A 21,605-nucleotide genomic window follows, 5' to 3' on the forward strand; every position below is an offset into this window, starting at 1 on the left:
GCTTCCGAATAAACCTGTTGGACTATAACCTGGTGTTGTGTGAATTTTAACTTTGAACTGCTGCAGTTCATCTAGTGCAGGGACACCCACAGTGCCTACTAGGAAGATGTTTTCAGAATTTGAATGAAATGACAGTGAAGGAATGACGTGGTAGTTCCAAGCTCGGATGGTGGTGGCTTGGAGGAGAAATCACAGCTGGTGGTGTTTCCATGCATCTGCTGCCCTTCTTATAGAAGGTAGAGGTCATGAAACTTGAAGCTTCTGTCAAAGAGCTTTAATGTATTGCTTTTTTGTAGATGTGCAAGCAGGCTGCTTTGAATGGGCTGGGCCCAAGCTCTAGATTGAGCTCATATTCCTGACCTCTGCTTTGTAGATAGTGAAGTGAATTTTAGGAGCGAAGAGGTGAGTTACTTGCTGCCCAATTCCCAGCCCATGACTTGCTTTTGTAGCCACTGTATTTATATAATGGTCTAGATCATTATCTGGTCAATGGTAGCCTGCAGGATGTGGACAATTGGAATTCCGTGTTGGGTAATGCCTTTGAATGTCAAGATGAAATAGTTAAATTCTCTCCTTTTGGAGATGGTCATTGCTTGACATTTATGTGGCATAAATGTAATTCGCCACTTATCAGGGCAAGCTTGAATGTTACCCAGGTATTGCTGCACATAGACACAGGCTGGTTATGCATCTGAGAACTCCTAAATGTATTGAATATTATATAATTATCAGTGAATGTTTCACTTTTGACCCTTTGATAGAGCTTGGGTTTAGGTCACTATACTGAGGAATTCCTGCAATGATATTGGAACTGAAATGATAAACATCCAACACTCTAAAACATCTTTTTCATTAGCTATATAGATTTATTCTGAGGTACCCATTGACAAGCTTTCTAGGTCTATTGGAGCTCTATAAAGGTATATCAAGCTGGATAGATATATAGGAACCAGCAGATCTATTACATTTGCATTTCAAGTGGCATTCAATGAAGATTACTTTGCAATGTTATGGACCAGAACAAATCCCCTTAAAATATATTAATAAGCCTGGACCCTAACTTTTCCCTATTTTAAAGGTAAGTGTAAGGCATTACATTCCAGATGTAATTTGATTTATCAAACTACTTGACTTTAAGGAAAACACACTTTATTTTTACACTACAGTTAAAATATGGACAAAGTAAATATAAAAGAAAAGAATTGGCTCAACTCTAAATCTATCAAAAGCTGATTAAATTAATATATATATTAGCTACTACGTATTAACTGTTACAATATCCAATAGACACACCATTGGCAAAGACAAATTCAGTAAAATAGATTGTCTTGCATATAATTCTAGCAGCAGGAAGAGAACTCCAGCTTTTAGTTGTGACAGAGAGAGGAATAAAAGCTTCCACATCCACCTTCATGACCCCAGCAATTGCTGAAAGCTAGACTTAAAAATCCTGATTCTGTGGGAGCTTGCCCTCACCCAGTCAAGCTGCTTCAATTGTTTCAAATTAAAAAAAAACCTCACAATTTGTTTAAGTTAATGGTTTTGTGCAAAGTATTTGGGACTTCTGGCTCAACCTTTCCTCATAAACAAAACTAGGACAAAATACATCTCATAGCATTGTGACAGCAAGAAAAGAACTAATGGTATTGTAACAGTTAGATTAGTTTGGATACAAGATTAGCTAAAACAGAGAGCTAGAATAAAAGAATCAGTTGCAACTAGGCAAAGTATAACGTGGAGTGCCACAGGAATCAATGCTGAGGCTTGAACTATTTATAGTTGATTTTAATAACTTTGATGCATGGATTGAATGTATTGTAGCCAAGGTTTAAGAAGGCTTGTAGCTCAGGTTGAGGTTCTGGATGTATGTTTGCTCACTGAGCTGGTTGGTTTGTTTTCAGATGTTTTGTCACCATACTAGGTATCATCATCAGTGAGCCTCTGGTGAAGCAATGGTGGTATGGCCCACTTTTTATTTATGTGTTTAAGTTTCCTTGGGTTGGTGATGTCATTTCCTCTGGTGATGTCATTTCCAGTTCTTTCTCTCAGGAGGTGGTAAATGGGATCCAAGTCAACGTGTTTGTTGATAGAGTTCCAGTTGGAATGCCATGCTTCTAGGAATTATCATGTGTGTCTCTGTTTGGCTTGACCTAGGATGAATGATGCCACTCTCCCCTACATCAAAGACATCTCAGAAATGACTGCCAGACTACTTAGACCTCTTGGCATCAAGGTAGCCCACAAACCCACCAACACACTAAAGCAGCAGCTAATGAAATTGAAAAACCCTATACAGACAGCAAGCAAAACTAATATCATTTACAAAATACCTCGTAAGAACTGTAGCAAATACTATATTGGACAAACAGACAGAAAACTAGCTACCAGGATACATGAACATCAGCTAGCCACAAGAAGACATGAGCCACTCTCACTAGTATCTTTACATATATACGAGAAACGACACCACTTTGAGTGGGACAACATGTCCATCCTAGGACGAGGCAACCAGAGACACACACAAGAATTCCTAGAAGCATGGCATTCCAAATGGAACTCTCTCAACAAACACATTGACTTGGATCCCATTTATCACCCCCTGAGAAAAAGAACAGGAAACGACATCACCAACCCAAGGAAACCTAAACACATAAGTAAAAAGCGGGCCATACCACCAGTGTTTCACTGGAGGCTCATTGATGATGTTACCTATTAGAGTGATGAAATGTCTGAGAACAAACCTTCTAGCTCAGTGAGTAAACTTACATCTAGTTTTGTAGCCAAATTTTCTGATGGTACAATTTAAGTTAGGAAGACAAGTTTTGAGCTTGATATAAATCTACAATGGGATATGGATAGGTTGTTGAGTGTGCAACCATTTGTAGGTAAATTATAATGTTGGACAGAGTGAGGTTTTTTATTTTCCTCAGGAGAAGTAAAGAGCTGACTATTATTTAGCTATAGAGAGACTGCAGAATTCTACATATAAAGAAATCCAGGAATTCTTGTAGATAAACCTCAAATTAGCATACAGGCACATTGCATCATTAAGAAGGCAAATAGAATATTGGAATTTAGTTTGTTAGGAATGGAGTAGGAAAGTAAGGAAATATTTTTTGGCATTGATAGGACACTGCAAACGTACAATATAATGTGCAGTTTTGGTCTCCTTACTTAGGGAGGGATATACTTCACTTAAGCGAATCTCGATTTGAAGACTTGTCCAATGATGAAAGAGTTTAGAAGAATAAGTTACAATTTCAATGGAATATATAAAATTGTGAGGGAATGTCTCCCTTTGTGTCATAATTTAGATTGGGGGGTTGTGGGCTGTGAGAAATGTGGTCGTCAATTTTAAAATAAATGATTACTTTACAGGGGTATGAGGAGAATTTTTTGTTTCAAGTTATCTTCAGTTTATAAAATTCTCTTTGGTGAGCAGGAGAGGCTGGGCCACTGAACAGAATCAAGACTGTTAGTTAGGTTTTGATTGAAAACTGAGTTGAAGGCTATAGGGAAGGTGGACAGGGAAGTGGAAAATTTGAAAAATAAAAGGGTGGATCGATCATATTAATTAGCAATTGTTTCCACCCTTTGAACTCATGCAGACCACAATTCAGTCCTCCAACATCTCAATCAGATCAGCACTCCCTTAATAAATAGTGGAGGAGACTTGGAAAGCTGAATGGTCTATTCCTTCTAATATGTGCTCTTGCACTCTCTCTGGACAGTACTGTGGGAATGGTGCACTGTCAGAGGTAAAATAACCATATTAAAATCTTAATTTATCCATTGCATTTATTAAAAGCAGTTATGTGTAAAGTACATAGTTTTGACTGTTGTCTTAAATAATCTGTGATTTAATTATCTTGTATTGATTTGGATTGTGCAAGGTGGGAAGGCAAGACTGGATTGTTCAATTACTTTTCATTGTTAAGATTTGCTTAACTCTAGTTCTAGTTTCTTTGAAGCAAGTTGTTATGGTAACCTGACCTGAGAAAAGCTGGCGATTTGGCTAACTATTTGTTTCTGGTTATACCTATTAAAAGAGGCCACCATTGTATTTCTGCCTGGATTGTTGTGGTACTAAAATCCTAGATATTGAGATTTTGATGAGTTTCTGGAAGGCTACAGCTTATCCCCAGATCTTTCTCTTTTCTATTCTGAAGTATAGCAATGTGAGATGGATTGTCAGTGTTTATGGAAACTGTGTGGGGATCCTATGATCTAAACCTAGAAATGATAGAAAATGCTTTCTGTGTTAGTAGCTATGGGATAAGTGGTGCTTGATGTTAAACTATTTTTTTCTTGATGCTGTGGGTCTTTTTCTTCATCAAATTTTCTGCTTCTTTTAGAATTTTACAGCATTAACTTGTGGCATTAAATGGCTCTCACCAAGACTCTGATCAACAAAATTCCATTCTAATTGGTGTTCTGCCAAGTCCAAGGGTGTGCGAAGAGAGATAACAACATCAGTTCAGAGAGTTTTGCTTGAGGCCGGCTTTTGATTTCTTACATGATTTGATAAATGTGACATTAACAACAAATGTTAAAAGATTAGACCATGTGGCACGAAGAAAAAGGAAAAGACAGCCCTGCAGCTAAATCTCACTATACCCTGAAGTACTGCTCAATTATTCATCTTGTGTTCCTGAAATTTAACAGTGTAGTAATTAACAAAGTGTTTGTAGTATTACTTTCCCTGATACGTTTCAATGTTTAATTCTGGTTAGAGGGAGGTTTGCTTAATCTCTCCTGTCTGTGCAAATCTTTAATTAGGAATTAAGTTAAAATGAAACCTTCACTGCTATTCCTTTCCTTGAGCCTCCATCTCTCCTCCTCTCAGCTTGCAAGTAGAAATTTGAAGTATGAAGACCCAGTACAAAATATACTGCAGTTGGTCTGAGGCAAAGGAGGGCTTCTATGGGACTGCTTATAGTCAGTGAACTGGGATGTATTCAAGAATTCCGTGGCCAACCTAAATGAGTATGCCACTACCATCACAGACTTCATTAGTAGGTATGTAGACGAAGTTCATCGGAATGTTCCCCAAATGGAAACCATGGATGAAGCTGGAGATCTGCTCCCTACTGGAGTCCAGATCTGAGGTGTACAATTTGGGCAATCCTAACCTATGCATGAAATCCAGGTACGACCTTCATCAGGCCATCAGAGACGCCAAGAAGCAATACCAAATTAAGCTTGAGACCCAGGCAACCCACAAGGACACACGTTTGGCAATGCTTACTTGATATAATTAGCTCCTTAGCAAAGTCAAACAGAATTGTGGTCAACAGTACCTTTTGACCCGATGAGCTCAATGCATTCTATGCTCACTTTGAACAGAAGGGCAGTGAAAGGATGTCACTTATCTCAACAGCCTCGGATGCACTAGTACCCACTGTCGCTGCCTCAGATGTTAAATTGGCCTTCTTGAGAGTGAACCCACAGAGAGTGATAGGCCTGGATGGACTCCCCGGCCATGCACTCAGATCCCGTGTGGACCAGCTGGTGTGAGGATTCACAGATATCTTTTAGCTTTCCTTACTATGACCTGATGTCCCCATCTGCATCATGATGACCACCATCACCCGAGTAACAAAGAAAAATGATGCAGGATGCCTCAATGACTACAGCCCGATGGCTCTGACCTCCATAGTTATAAAGTACTTCAAGAGATTGGTTATTGCTCACATCAATTTCAGCCTCCCAGATTGCCTTGATCCTTTTCAATTCACCTTCTGACACAATACGTCCAAGGCAGACGCCATCTCCCTGGTTCTACACTCATCCCTGGAATATCTGGATAACAAAGATACCTGTGTCAGACTCCTATTTAATGATTGCAGTTCCACCTTCAACACCATAATTCCAAAGAAACACACTTCTAAACTGCAAGACCTACGTCTCGGCTCCCCACACTGTAACTGAATCGTTGACTTTCTTACCCATAGACCACAATCAGTAAGAATAGGTGACAACACCTTCTCCACCATAATCCTCAACACTAGTGCCCTGCAAGTCTGCGTACTCAGCCCCCACAATACTCCTTATCCACTCATGACTGTGTGGCCAAATTCAGCCCCAACTCCATTTACAAGTTTGCTGAAGACTCCACTGAGTCCCCCACTCCAGGTAAAAGACCTTGTCTATTTATCCATCCATGCACCTCATGATTTTATAAATGTCCGTAAGATCACGTCTGAGCCTCTAACACTCCAGGGAATAAGCCCCAGCCTATTCAGTCGGTTTTGTTGTAGGTCAGATCTCAAACACCGATAAGACAAAATGCAGGAAAGAGATTGATTGCTTAGATGCATCGTATAAAGACACTAATCTTTCCATTAACAAAAGCAAAACGAAGAAGCCGGTCATTGACTTCAGGAAGCGGAGTGGAAGGCATGCCCCTGCCTGCGTCAATGGTGCTGAGGTGGAGATGGTCAGAAGTGTCAAGTTCCTGGGAGTGATGATAACTAACAATCTGTCCATTCAGCCAAGTCCGCACGATGGTCAAGAAAACACAATATCACCTCCACTTCCTCAATCAGCATCTCCACAAAGACTGTTACCAATTTTTTTAGATGCACTGTAGAAAGCATCCTATCTGGATGCATCACAATGTGGTATGGCAACTGCTCTTCTGAAGAATGCAAGAAGCTACAGAATCATGTACATAGCCCAGTTCATCACATAAACCTGCCTTCTATTCATTGATTTCATCTATACTTCCCGTTGCTTCAGGTAAGTAGCCACCTTCCTCCAGTGGGCAGAAGATATAAAAGTTTGAATGCACATGTGAATATATTCAAGAACATCTTCCCGCTGTTATCAGATGTTTGAACAGAATTTTCAAATGTTAATTCTGATCTCTCTCTCTCTCTGTCTTCATCTTCTTTGTGGCTGGAACATTGTATTCAGGACACACTGTTCTGCTACCCTGATGCACTTTGTATAGTACAATCTGCCTCTATAGGATGTAAAACAATACTTTTCTCTGTTTCTAGTTACATGTGACAACAAGAAATCAATCAAAGCAATATTCAGATGAAGCTTCCAAAGACAGGCAGTCACTACTGGACTGCTGATTTGCACTTATATTTTATGCATCCAAGGGATTTCCACTTCTGGCCAAGGCGTCCAAAGCTGACTTAGAGTGGGAGAGATGTACAGCATGGAAACAAATTGTTCGGTCCAATTCCTCCATACTAACCAGAAATCCTAATCTATCCTAGTCCCATTTGCCAGCATTTAGCACATATAGCTATAAACCCTTTTTATTCATACACCCATCCAGATGCCATTTAAATGTTTTAATTGTACCAGCCTCCACCACTCCCTCTGGCACCTCATTCCATACATGCACCATCCTTTGTGGGAAAATAATTGCCCCCTAGGCCCCCTTTAAATCTTTCCCGCTCACCTTAAATCTATGCTTTCTTGTTCTGGACTCCCCCACTCCAGGTAAAAGACCTTGTCTATTTATCCTATCCATGCACCTCATGATTTTATAAATGTCCGTAAGATCACGTCTGAGCCTCTAACACTCCAGGGAATAAGCCCCAGCCTATTCAGTCGGTTTCGTTACCACATCAGGAGCAACGGATACTGTAGGTGACGTGTGTGGAAGTGCAGGTAAGTCTGACGGATATGTAAGTCCTCTGGGGCCTTAGGTGGAGGTAAGGGGGATGATATGGGCACAGGTTTTGCAATTCTTGTGGGGGCAGGGGAAGGTGCTGAGAGGGGAGGATGGATTGCTGGGGTGGGGGCGTGGTCTAATGAGGGAATCGCAGAGGGAATGGTCTTTACGGAATGCAGATAGGAGTGGGGAGGGAAACCTATCTCTGGTGGTGGGCTCTGTTTATACATGGTGGAAATGGCGGAGGATAATGCGATGTATCCAAAGGTTTGGGGGGGTGGGGGGAGTGGAAGATGAGGACTGGGAGGTTCACCTGTGTTGCAATTGGAGGAGTGGGGTTCAAAGGTGGAGGTGTGGGAAATAGAGGAGATGCAGGAAGTGAAGGAAATGCGCTGGAGGGCATCATTGACTATTTGGGAGGGGAAATTGCAGTCTTTGAAGAAGGAGGCCAGATACAGTAGATGATGTGTGTCGAAGTGCAGGTAAATCTCTTATGGATGTGGATGTAGAAATGCAGGTAACCACACAGGATCAATATGGATTTCACCAGTTTTCTCATTTCCCTTCTCCACACCATATCCCAGATCCAAACTTCCAACTTGGCACTGCCCTCTTGACCTGTCCTACCAGTCCATCTCCTTTCCCACCTATCCGCTCCACCCTCCTCTTCGACCTATCACCTTCACCTCCAACTTTATCTGCTTATCGCCTTCTCAGCTACCTTCCCCCCCAGCCACATCCCCCTCCCATTTAGCTCTCAGGCCCCTTGGGCCACCCCCTCGGCCACCTCTGATTCCTGATGAAGACCTTATGTTTGAAACATCCATCCTCCTGTTCCTCGGATGCTGCCTGATTGCTGTGCTTTTCCACCACTGCACTCTTCGATATCAGCCTATTCAGCCTCTCCCTATACCTCAAAACCTTCAATTCTGATAACTTCCTTGTAAATCTTTTCTGAACCCTCTCAAGTTTCACAACATCCTTCCTATAGACGGGAGACCAGAATTGCACACAATATTTCAAAAGTGGCTTAACTAATGACCTCTACAGCCATATCATGATCTTCCAACTCTATTACTCAAGCCTCTGACCAATAAAGGAAAACTTACCAAATGCCTTCTTCACAATCCTAACCAGCTGCGCCTTTCAAGGAACTATGAACCTGCACTTCAAGGTCTTTTTGTTCAGCAACACTCCCCAGGACCTTACCATTAAGTGTATAAGTCTTGGCCTGATTTGCTTCAGCAAAATGCAGCACCTTACATTTATCTAAATTAAACTCCATCTGCCATTCCTCAGCCCATTGGCTCATCCGATAACATCCCATTGTACTCGGAGGCACCTTCTTCACTGTCCACTACATCTCCAATTTTAGTGTTATCTGCAAATTTACGAATTATACTTCTTATGTTCACATCCAAATCATTTATATAAATAATGGAAACCAGTGGACTCAACATCGATCCTTACAGCACACCATTGGTCACAGGCCTACAGTCTGAAAGGGAACCCTGCACCACCCCCTCTGTCTTCTGCCTTCAAGCTAGTTCTGTATCCAATAGGCTAGTTCTTGCTGTATTCCATGTGATCTAACCTTGCCAACCGGTCTACCATGAGGAACCATTTGAACACCTTACTGAAGACCATATAGATAAAGTCCACTGTTCTGCCTTCATCAATCCTTTTTGTTACTTCATCAAAAACTCAATCATGGTAGTGAGACATACTTTCTGAAGCACAAAGCCCTGCTGCCTATACTTAATCAGTCCTTGCCCTTCCGAATATATGTAAAACTTGTCCCTCAGGATTCCCACCAACAACTTGCCCACCACCGATGTCAGGCTCACCGGTCTATAGCTCTCTGGCTTTTCCTTACTAACTTTCTTAAATAGTGGCACCACGGTAGCCAAACTCCAGTCTTCCGGCACCAATCTGGTGGCTATTGATGACATGAATATCTCAGCAATGGTCCCAACAGTCACTTCGCTAGCTTCCCACAGAGTTCTAGGGTACATCTGATCAGGTCCTGGGAATTTATCCACTTTTATGATTTCAAGACATCAAGCACCTCCTCCTCTGTATTATGAACATTTTTCAAGATGTCACCATCTATTTCCCCACATTCTGTATCTTCCATGTCCTTCTCCACAGTAAACGCTGATGCAAAATACTCATTTAGCATCACCCCCATCTCCTGCGGTTCCACACATTGGCTATCTTGCTGATCTTTGAGAGGCCCTATTCTCTCCTCAGTTACCCTTTTGTCCTTTATGTATTTCTAAAATTCCTTTGGACTCTCCTTAACCCTATTTGCCAAAGCTATCTCATGTCCCTGTTTTGACCCTTGATTTCCCTCTTAAATATACTCAAACTGCCTTTGTACTCTTCTAAAGATTCACTCAACCTATCTTGTCTATATCTGGTATACGCTTCTTTCTTTTTCTTAACCAAACCCTCCATTTTTTTAGTCATCCAGCATTCCCTACACCTACCAGCCTTTCCCTTCACCTTAACAGGAATATACGGTCTCTGGACTCTTGTTATCACATTTCTGAAGGCTTCCCATTTTCCAGCTGTCCCTTTACCTGCGAACATCTGCCTCCAATCAGCTTTTGAAAGTTCTTGCATAATACCGTCAAAATTAGCCTACCTCCAATTTAGAACTTCAACTTTTAGATCTGGTCTATCCTTCTCCATCACTATTTTAAATCTAATAGAATTATGGTCACTGGCCCCAAAGTGCTCCCCTACTGACACCTCAGTCACCTGCCCTGCCTTATTTCCCAAGAGTAGGTCAAGTTTTGCACCTTCTCTTGGATGTACATTCACATACGGAATCAGAAAATTTTCTTGTACAGTGTACACACTTAACAAATTTCTCTCCATCTAAACCCTTAACACTATGGCAGTCCCAGTCTATGGAAAGTTAAGATCCCCTACCATAACCACCCTATTTTTCCAAAGATAATTGAGATCTCTTTACAAATTTGTTTCTCAATTTCCTGCTGACTACTAGGGTGTCTATAATACAATCCCAATAAGGTGATCATCCCTTTCTTTCCTTTCAGTTCAACCCAAATAACTTCCCTGGATGTATTTCCAGGAATATCCATCCTCAGTACAGCTGTAATGCCAACCCTTATCAAAATCGCCAGTCCTCCTCCTCTACTACCTCCCTTTCTATCCTTCCTGTAGCATTTGTATCCTGGAACATTAAGCTGCCAGTTCTGTCCATCCTTGAGCCTCTTTTCTCTAATTGCTATGATATCCCAGTCCCATGTTCCTAACCATGCCCTGAGCTCATCTGCTTTACCTGTTAGTTCTCTTGCATTGAAATAAATGCAGTTTAATTTATCAATCCTACCTTGCTCTCTGCTTTGTCTCTGCTTGCCCTGACTGTTTGACTCACTCCTTTTCTCAACTGTACCAGTCTCAGATTGATCTCTTTCCTCACTATCTCCCTAGGTTCCCCCCCACCCCCCCAACCCCCACCTCACTAGTTTAAATCCTCCTGAGCAGCTGTAGCAAATCTTCCTGCCAGTATATTAGTCCCCTTTCAATTCAGGTGCAATTCGTCCTTCTTGTACAGGCTACTTCCAACGCAGAAGAGATTCCAATGATCCAATAATGTGAATCTTTCTCCCATACACCAGCTCCTCAGCCATTCATTCATCTGCTCTATCTTACTATTTTTACACTCACTAGCTCGCAGCACTGGGAGTAATCCAGATATTAACACTGTCGAGAATCTCCTTTTTAAATTCCTGCCTAACTCTCTATGTTCTTCCGTCAGAATCTCATCCTTTTCTCTTCCTACGTCATTGGTTCCAATGTGTACAATGGCCTCCTGGTAGGCCCTCTACCCCTTGAGAACATTCTGCACCCTCTCTGAGATATCCTTGATCCTGGCACCAGGGAGGCAACACACTTTTCTGATTTTAACATTTGTCTGTGCCTCGGACTAGGGAGCTCCCTAATACAATCACTCTCTTGGAACCTGACGTACCCCTCATTGCATTAGAGCCAGTCTCAATATCAGCAACTTGACTGTTCATGCTACATTCCCCTGAGAATCCGTTACCTCTTATATTTTCCAAAACAGCATACTTGTTTCAAATGGGGATAGCCACAGAAGACTCCTGCACTACTTGCCTACTTCTTTCACCTTTCCTGGAGTTAACCCGTCTACATGACTCTACCTACAACTTTTCTCCCTTCCTATAATTGCCTCCTTGCTCTTGTAAATTCCTTATTGCCTCTAATTGTCTTTCCAACAGATCCATTTGATCTGATAGGATTCACAACCAATGGCATTTATTGCAATATAATCCTCAGTAACATGTAAACTCTCCCTAAACACCCACGTCCGACAAGAAGAGCATATCACTCTACTAAGGGCCATTTTTGCTTCTTTCAATCTACAGACTCAGAAAATAGCACTGTCTTATCCCTCTACAAAACAATGCTTCAGGCTAACTTAATATTTGTGGCTTATATTTTTAAGTTTAATCAAGAGACATATCTCAATAAAACATATAATCAAGAAAGAACCCACTCTATTCGCTACTGCAGATTTACTGCAGGGAAACACTTAAAACTATTCACTTATCTGTTTCTGTGCGGCAAACTCTCCCAAACAGGGTCCTCCAAGATCAGTTATGAATTTCACTGTTTGTTAATTTTCCCAGACCCACTCCGATGTCCAGCGATACATGAATTCAACAGCAAAGGCAGTAACTGTGCAGGTTCACTGCTGTGTCAGGGAGCAGTGTGGGTTTCTCTCTCTCTCTCTCCTGCATTGACCTCACCATGTGCTGCCTTTGTCTGTTTCTTTCCCTTTTAAAAGTGCTGTAGTTTTGACTATTTTTTTCTCCAAAGTTCCAGAATAATGCGACAGCATACAAAACAGTAAATGCTGCTCCTGGAATTCGCGGAAATCACCTCCAACATCTAAAAAAAATTCTGTTATAGCCAGAAATTTTTCCCATCCTCCTTCTTGGATTACCCAGAATCCAGCAATCTTCTACAGCACGATTTTATACAGCAATTTTCCACAGTACAACTTTCTATAGCATAAGATTGCAGAGGAACACAAGTGTTGCTTTATAGCAGAAAAATCTGTATCTGTAATTGAAAAGATGCTCTGGTGCAGTTTGTTGGCTTTGTGCTGTGGAATATCTGGCTTCTCCATCAAATTGACAAAAAAAAACAAAGCTTACTGTTGTGATATCAGATGTAGTTATGACCAGGCAAATGTTTACTTTTACAAGGGTTAAATGATGACATGTGATATCACACTCTGTGATCTTCTGTACCAGTATCAGCTCCATGTTAAATAGCTGCTACTCTACTTTGTAATCCATCAGGAAAGTTAAACTAGTCAATTAACTTGTTCAGTGATATCAATGTCGGTGGAAATTGCAAGGTATTTACCTCCTTTGTCAATATGTTTACAATACTGTACTAATAGAATCCCTAAGTGTGGAAGCAAACCATTCAGCCCATCAAGTCCATACCGTCCCTCTGAAGAGCATCCCACACAGACCCATCACACCCCTGTAACCCTGCATTTCCTATGAATAGCCCACCTAGCCTGCACATCTCTGGACACTTTGGGCAATTCAGCATGGCCAATTCACCTAACTTGCATACTTTTGGATTGTGGGAAGAAACCCATTCAGACAAAGGGAGAACTTGCAAAATTTACACAGATAGTCACCCGAGGTTGGAACTGAGCCTGGGTTCCTGGTGCTGTGAGGCAACAGTGTTAACCACTGAGCCACTGTGCAGCATAGGAACACTGCCTCATTGTTCTTGTTACTAGAGTTACCAATAATCAGGGATATCATGGCACAGCTTGGTGGCACATAATGTACAGCGTTACCAGCAAGTGAGAATCACTTCAAAGAGCTTCTGCTTACTTCTTAGCAGAGCAATCTCTTTGAGGGAATAATTTGGAGATGCCGGTGTTGGACTGGGGTGTACAAAGTTAAAGATCACACAACACCAGGTTATAGTCCAACAGGTTTAATTGGAAGGACACTAGCTTTTGGAGTGACGCTCCTTCATCAGGTGATAGTGGAGGGCTTTATCGTAACACAGAATTTATAGCAAAAATATACAATGTGTTGTAACTTCCAAAGGTACACAAAGCCAACACACCGGGACGTCCCATCTGGTCGGGCAATGGGACCCTATGTGAGAACCTCTCCGGCTATGTGGGAGGCATCTTGAAACCTATTGTACAGGGGATCTCCAGCTTTTGTCGTGACACTATGGATTTCTTACAGAAACTCAGCACCTACGGACCAGTCGAAACGGGAACATTCCTCATCACAATGGACGTTTCTGCACTCTATACCAGCATCCCCCACAAGGATGGCATCGCGGCAACAGCCTCAGTACTCAACACCAACAACTGCCAGTCTCCAAACACCATCCTACAACTCATCTGCTTTATCCTCGATCACAACGTCTTCACCTTTGACAACCAATTCTTCATCCAGACATATGGAACAGCCATGGGGACCAAATTTGCACCCCAATATGCTAACATTTTTATGCACAGGTTCGAACAAGATTTCTTCTCTATGCAGGATCTCCAACCAACATTGTACATCAGGTACATTGATGACATTTTCTTCCTCTGGACCCATGGTGAGGAGTCACTGATAAAACTGCACAGTGACATCAACAAATTTCATCCCACCATCAAACTCATCGTGGATTACTCTCGACTGTCTGTCTCATTCTTGGACACGTGCGTCTCCATCAAGGACGGACACCTCAGCACCACACTGTACTGTAAACCCACAGACAACCTCACAATGCTACACTTCTCCAGCTTCCACCCAAAACATATTAAAACAGCCATTCCCTATGGACAAGCCCTACGCATACACCGGATTTGCTCAGATGAGGAGGAACGTGACGGACACCTGGAAGTATTCAAGGATGCCCTCACGGGGTACAATGCTCAACTCATCGATCGCCAGTTCCGACGTGCCACAGCAAGGAACCGTAATGACCTCCTCAGGAGACAGACACATGCTGCAAATGACAGGATACCCTTCGTTATTCAGTACTTCACAGGGGCTGAAAAATTACGCCATGTTCTTCGTGACCTGCAACACATTATCAATGAGGATGATCACCTCACCAAGACCTTCCTCACACATCCATTACTTGCCTTTAAACAACTGCCAAACCTCAAACAGACCATTGTTCGTAGCAAACTGCCTGACTTTCAGGACAACTCCATACAACACTGTCACGGTGGACGCTGCAAGACATGTCAGATTGTGGACATAGATACCACCATTACGTGTGGGAACACCTCCCACCTTGTACATGGCAGGTACTCATGTGACTCAGCCAACGTTGTCTATCTTATACGTTGCAGGCAAGGATGCCCGGAGGCATGGTACATTGGGGAAACCGAGCAAAGGCTACGACAATGGATGAATGGGCACCACACAACAATCAACAGACAGGAGGGTTCCCTCCCAGTTGGGAAACACTTCAGTGGTCCAGGACATTCAGCCTCGGACCTTCGGGTGACCATCCTCCAAGGTGGACTTTGGACAGGCAGCAGAGGAAAGTGGCTCAGCAGAGGCTGATAGCTAAGTTCGGTACCCATAGGAAGGGCCTCAACTGGGACCTTGGGTTCATGTCACATTACAGGTGATCACCATTGCACTACACACACACACTCTCACATACACACGGACACAGGTACACACAGATGCGCACACAGACACCCACACACTCCCATATAGACACACACACTCCCATACTCACACATGCATCCCCGACAGACTTAAGGCACTCTGCACTCACTACACACACACACACTTTCTCACACCCACAAACCCCACCCCAGACAGACATACACAGACCCACATGCACACATATATTTTGTGGGGTGAATTTGTACTTGCAGAGTTACATTGCACTTTGCTCAAAAACTGCATACATTCATGTAGAACTCTGCGCTCAAAAACTGCACAAATTTATGTAAAACTCTGTTGTCTTACTTTTTAGATTAGAATCAATCTAAACATCAGGTCATAGACAGAGAACACAGGGGGCTAACACCTTCAACATATTGTCTAGCTATCACCATTGTTAACAGCTAACCCAAGAGTGCAACTTTAAAAAAAAGGTTTGTGATTTACACATGAAAGAAGTGAATACTATCACTGTATTCTAACAGATGAAAGGTTTAACAGATAATCAATTTTTCAATGGAAAATTTTAGTTACAACACACTGTATATTTTTGCTATAAATTCTGTGTTATGAGCGAGCCCTCCACTATCACCTGATGAAAGCTAGTGTGCTTCCAATTAAACCTGTTGGACTATAACCTGGTGTTGTGTGATTTTTACCTTTGAGGGAAGGCATGTATAGGTGTATGTGCCACTCTGTAGGAGTGTGATCAATTAACTTCCCAGCTAATGTGTTTTGGTGGAATAGGCCCAATGGTTTAAAATAATGAACAGAGTGTGAGCAGGACTGTTCTCAGTGATTTTCAATATTCTCCTTTGTCAATCTGTCACTTGATCAATTAACTTCCTAGTAATGTATTGGAGTAGAATAGGCCCAATGGTGTAAAATAATGAACAGAGTGGGAGCAAGTTGGTTCTCTGTGATTTTCAATATTCTCCTCTGTCAAACTGTCACTTGATTCTGTCATTCTGATTTTTGGAAAGTCATGCAAAATGTGAATAAGATGCCCAAAACTCATTTGGGCATGAATAGCAACTACCTTAAATTCCATTGAGACCAATGAAATTACGATCTACAATGAACAACCACTGATTTTCTATACTATTTTCCACTGCAATACACTGTAGTTCTTCTCTCAGCACAGTGAAAGAAATGCAATAACTTGGAGACGGAGGCTACCAGATTGCTTGAGACCATGAGTATTGGATTGTTGCAGTCTATGCTCATCAGGTGTCCTCAATAAGCTGGGCAACAATATATTGTTCACAGAAGAAACTGGGGTCACCAGGTCAGAAGAAGAGGGATGAATTGGCCTAGACTTTTTTCTTTTAAAAAATCTTGTAGCTACAATTGGGCAATAAAGCTGTACAATGTACTTCAGTAGTGACAGTTCAGCAACACATTTGCAAGGATTTTTGCAAATGTTGTAACGATAAAGTAGGCTACAAAAGAAAATAAAATTATCAACATGGAGAAAACTACTGATGTTTTACGAGAGAACCCAAATAACCAAAACAGAAAGTGGTCAAACTCCTCTGAGCAATGGAAGGTTTGAGAAGGGCTAATTCCTTAGACTTATCTCTGACAATGATCCTGAAACATCTTTAAGCTATTGGAGGAACATGTAAAGAGGGTAAAGTTTACATTTCCAGATGGGAGTTTATATCCTACAGGTAGCAGCCGAGTGAAGCAAGCGGCTAGTTTGTTAGCAGATGCTGGTGGAAAGGTACAATGAGGAAGAACAGGCTGAAAGAATTAGCTTCAACACCAATCAAGGAACTCCAAAGAACACTGTCTGAGATAAAGGACATGCAATTGATGCACTATTTGAAGCTGGATGAAGGCTTCAGGTTATTGTTGCAAGACAATACCTCCAAATGCTTGAATCTGAAACAATAGTTGCAATGATAAGCAAAGTCAATAAACCATCCAATTACACATGAGATGCACTTTATTTAATTTACAAACAGTGTCCAACATGCGAAAATACTTATAAGCTGTGTGCCACAAACAGGCACTGGACAAGGACAGAGGTCTAATAATCAGGAACAGCCCAAGAACAGCACAAATCTCAACAATAATACATGGAAAGGAGTCCACTAAAGGATGTTATCAAGGTTAGACCCATCAAATGCAAACATGTAGATGAATTTCAGGAAATACCTGTAACAAAGCAACTTTCAGACCCTAACCAATTCATACATACGGTCAATCTGACATGACATTGATAACATTGGAAGAACTGATCAAAATTATGGCTTCCTGAAAAAACATGGACAGCTCAAGACTACAAGCCAAAATTGATACAGTTATGAGTGCTAACATTATTCCATTAGCCATTGTAGATGAGATGCATGCAGGCAAATGGTGAAGCTCACACATGACAAGCTCACTGTCTCTAGTGGATGTGAAATTCCAAGTATTGTCATTGTTATTCACAAATTATTATGGTTCTTCTTGATGGACACCAGAAACTTCCACATGGTGAAAGTATGTGGTCCAGCCATTGTTGGTTGATGGTGTGCATGAAGCCTAACATCATAGGGATCTATAAAGTGGCTAAAATGTACATTGTGGTACCAAGGATCACTGATAAAGAATTGACTCCATCCATGATCTCACAAATCAAGACCCAGATTCGATTGAGACTATTGGCAGTTTCCAAAACAGCCCGACATCTTAAAAATGATGCAAAGCCTACAAACAACCCTGCTTACTAGTATAGTGCCCATACACAGGGTAATTGCAAAATGAAATTAGATACAATGGAACACGTCATGGTCGAGAATCATATCAAGTGATGGAACTCCGTCACCTGAGTGCTTAAAAAAAATGCAACATATGCTACCAGTGAACTCCAGGTGGCTAAATTGTGCATTGAAAAGATGTCCACATAAAATTCCCAGTCAGGAGAAGCTCAACTCCAATTTTACGACGCTAGCAACTTCCCACAAAAAATGGTTCTCTGCAGAGTTCACCTGGTTCAGACAAGCTTTCCTTCTTCACTTATTTTCACTGTTATTTTCTAATCCTACCATTTGGGCTATCTGCCAGTCAAGTCATCTTGTTGCCGCACACGAATCAAATTCTAGAGAATGTCCCAGGTTGTCCTTGTGTTTTTGATAACTTTGCAGTTTGAGGAAAGATCAACCACAAGCGTGATAGCAACCTTCATCTTCACAGTCAGGTGATGAAGAAAAATAGCCTTGTCTTTAACAGTGGGAAGTATCAGAATAATGCAAACCAAATAAACTGCTTTCATCCCATATACTCATCCAGCTAGATCAGACCTGACCCTGCCAAGATTGATGATATACAGAAGATATTTATGCCCCATGAGAAACAAACCAGAACACAATAACTAGGGGCAGGAGTCAGCAATTCAACCCCTTGAGCCTGCTCTACCATTTAGTATAATCACGACTGATTTTATCTATCTCAACTCCACTTCCCTGCCTGCTCTCCATAACTTTTGAACTCATTTGGGCGGCACGGTGGCACAGTGGTTAGCACTGCTGCTTCACAATGCCAGACACCCAGATTCCATTCCCAGGCAACTGTCTGTGTGGAGTTTGCACATTCTCCCCGTGTCTGCGTGAGTTTCCTCCGGGTGCTCCGGTTTCCTCTGACAGTCCAAAAATTTGTGCAGTTTAGGTGAATTGGCCATGCTAAATTGCCCATAGTGTTAGGTGTAGGGGAATATGTTCTGGGTGGGTTGCTTGTCAGAGAGTTGGTGTGGACTTGTTGGGCCGAAGGGCCTGTTTCCACACTGTAAGTAATCTATTAATTAAAAACCTGCCTATCACCTCCTTAAATTTGCACTATGTTCCAATATCCACTACACTCTAAGGTAGTAAATTCCATTTATTTACAATACTTTGAGAGAAGAAATTTCTTCTCATCCCTCGACTCCTCATTCTAGAATGCTCAATGTGAGGAAACATCCTCTGTAGATCTACTTTGTCAATCCCTTTAGCATCTTAAACCCCTTAATTAGATCTTCTCATTCTTCTGAACTCCAGAGAATATAGGCCTAAACTGCTCAATGTCTCTTCAGAAGGCAAACCGCTCATCTCTAGAAGCAATCTAGTGAGCTTCCTCTGAACTGCCTCCAATACAAGTAAGGAGATCAAAACTGTGCACAGTATTCCAGGTGTGGACTCACTAATGCCTTATACAGTTGCAGCAACTGTTCTCTACTGTTATACTGTAGTCAGTTAGCAATAAATATATTCCATTTGCATTCTTTACCACTGCTGTGCCTGCATACTAGTTTTCTGTGATTTATGCACAAGGACACTCACATCCCTCTGCCCAGAAGAACTTTGAAGTTCCACTTCATTTACCATTCTATTCTTCTGACCAAAATGGATAACTTCACACTTATCAACTTCGAACTTCAGCTGCCAAATTTGACCTGTTCAACTATTCTATCCATACCTATTTGTAAATTTCCTATTTCCTCATTGCAAGTTACTTTCCCACCTATTTTAGTGTCAACTACAAATTTAGCTATACAGGTAGCTCTTCTATAACACGCAGTTTGTCAGTGCGAATTGGCTACAATGTGATTGATGAATTGTGGACATTGTTTGCATAACATTAACTTTCTGCTGAACGGATATATCTGGTTTTCCGTAGCATGATCTTCTACAGTGCAATTTTACAGCGGCTTTCTGTAGCTCAATGTTGCAGAGGAACACAACTGTTGCGTTATAGTGGAACAACCTGTAGTACTTTCCATACCCACATTCAAGTCATCAACATAGTTTGTAAATTGTTGGGGCCTGAGGACCGAACTTCGTGACACCCACTGGTTTCATTTTTCCAAACAGAAAAAGACCCATTTATCCTTACTGTCTGCTTTCCATTTGTTAGCCAATCTTTTGTCCAAACTAATAAATTACCCCTAACCCCATGTAACCTTATCTTGCATATTAACCTTTTGTGCGCCACCCTATCTGGCCTTCTGGAAGATATACTACATGTACAAGATCCCCAATATCTACCTTACTTATGACATCTTTGTCGAACCCCAGCAAATTAGTCAAGCAAGACTGACCCTTCATAAAACTATGCTGACCCTGATGGATGATATTTTGATTTGCTAAATGTCCATTTATTTCTTCCTTAGTTGTGGATTCTAACAATTTCCCAACAGCACTTGTTAAACTAATGGTCTATAATTTCCTAATTTCTGCTTCCTTCCCTTTTTGAATAAGAATGTTGTATTAGAATTTTTTCAATTTAGTGAAACCTTTTCTGCCATCAAAGAATTTTGGAATATTATAACCAATGGATCCATTACCTCTGCCACAATTCTTTTAACACCCTAAGAAGTAGACCATCAGGCCCCGAGGACTTGTCTGCCTTCTATCCAATCTGCAGAAGTTCCTTACTTTTTCAACTTCCTATCACAATGTACTCGAGAATGTACGATGTAAGTCTCTTCTATCAGAGATATCTGTGTAAAGTTACACCATGACTATATCAGGATGATAGACGACATACCTTTTGAACCTTGACAGATGCTGAACCATCTAATAAAATAGGGGAGGAGGTGATGGCCTAGTGGTATTACCACTGGAATATTAATCCAGAAATTTAGGTAATATTCTGGTGATCCGGGTTCAAATCCTCCCATGGGTGACAGTAAAATTTGCATTCAATAATTCATGGGTGGCACAGTGGTTAGCACTGCTGTTTCACAGCACCAGAGACCCAGGTTCCATTCCCACCTCAGGCGACTGTCTGTGTGGAGTTTGCACATTCTCCCCGTGTCTGCATGGGTTTCATCCGGGTGCACCGGTTTCCTCCCACAGTCCAAAAGTGTGCAGGTTAGGTGAATTGGCCATGCTAGCTTGCCCATAGTGTTATGTGCAGGGGTAAATGTAGGGGAGTGGATCTGGGTGGGTGTGGGTCCGTGTGGACCTGTTGGGCCGAAGGGCCTGTTTCCACATTGTAAGTAATCTAATCTAATCTAAAAAAAAACTTACTCCATTTCAATGACTCATCTAAACCTACCATTCTGGAGATATACACATATCAAAAAGGCCTAGGTACATGTCTGTTGCAAGGCACAACCATCACATTTGGTTATAATGCCTCTCAATGGTTCTTTGAACAGTTTACAGACCAAACTAATCATTATTTTGGAATTGTTTTGCAGGTAGTCACTTACAAATGGAACAGCAAAGCTGCAGATTACTCCCGTCAAAATCCAAACTTATGACCTAGTG

This window comes from Hemiscyllium ocellatum, chromosome 16 (assembly GCF_020745735.1).
Source record: "Hemiscyllium ocellatum isolate sHemOce1 chromosome 16, sHemOce1.pat.X.cur, whole genome shotgun sequence".
Taxonomy (NCBI): Eukaryota; Metazoa; Chordata; class Chondrichthyes; order Orectolobiformes; family Hemiscylliidae; genus Hemiscyllium; species Hemiscyllium ocellatum.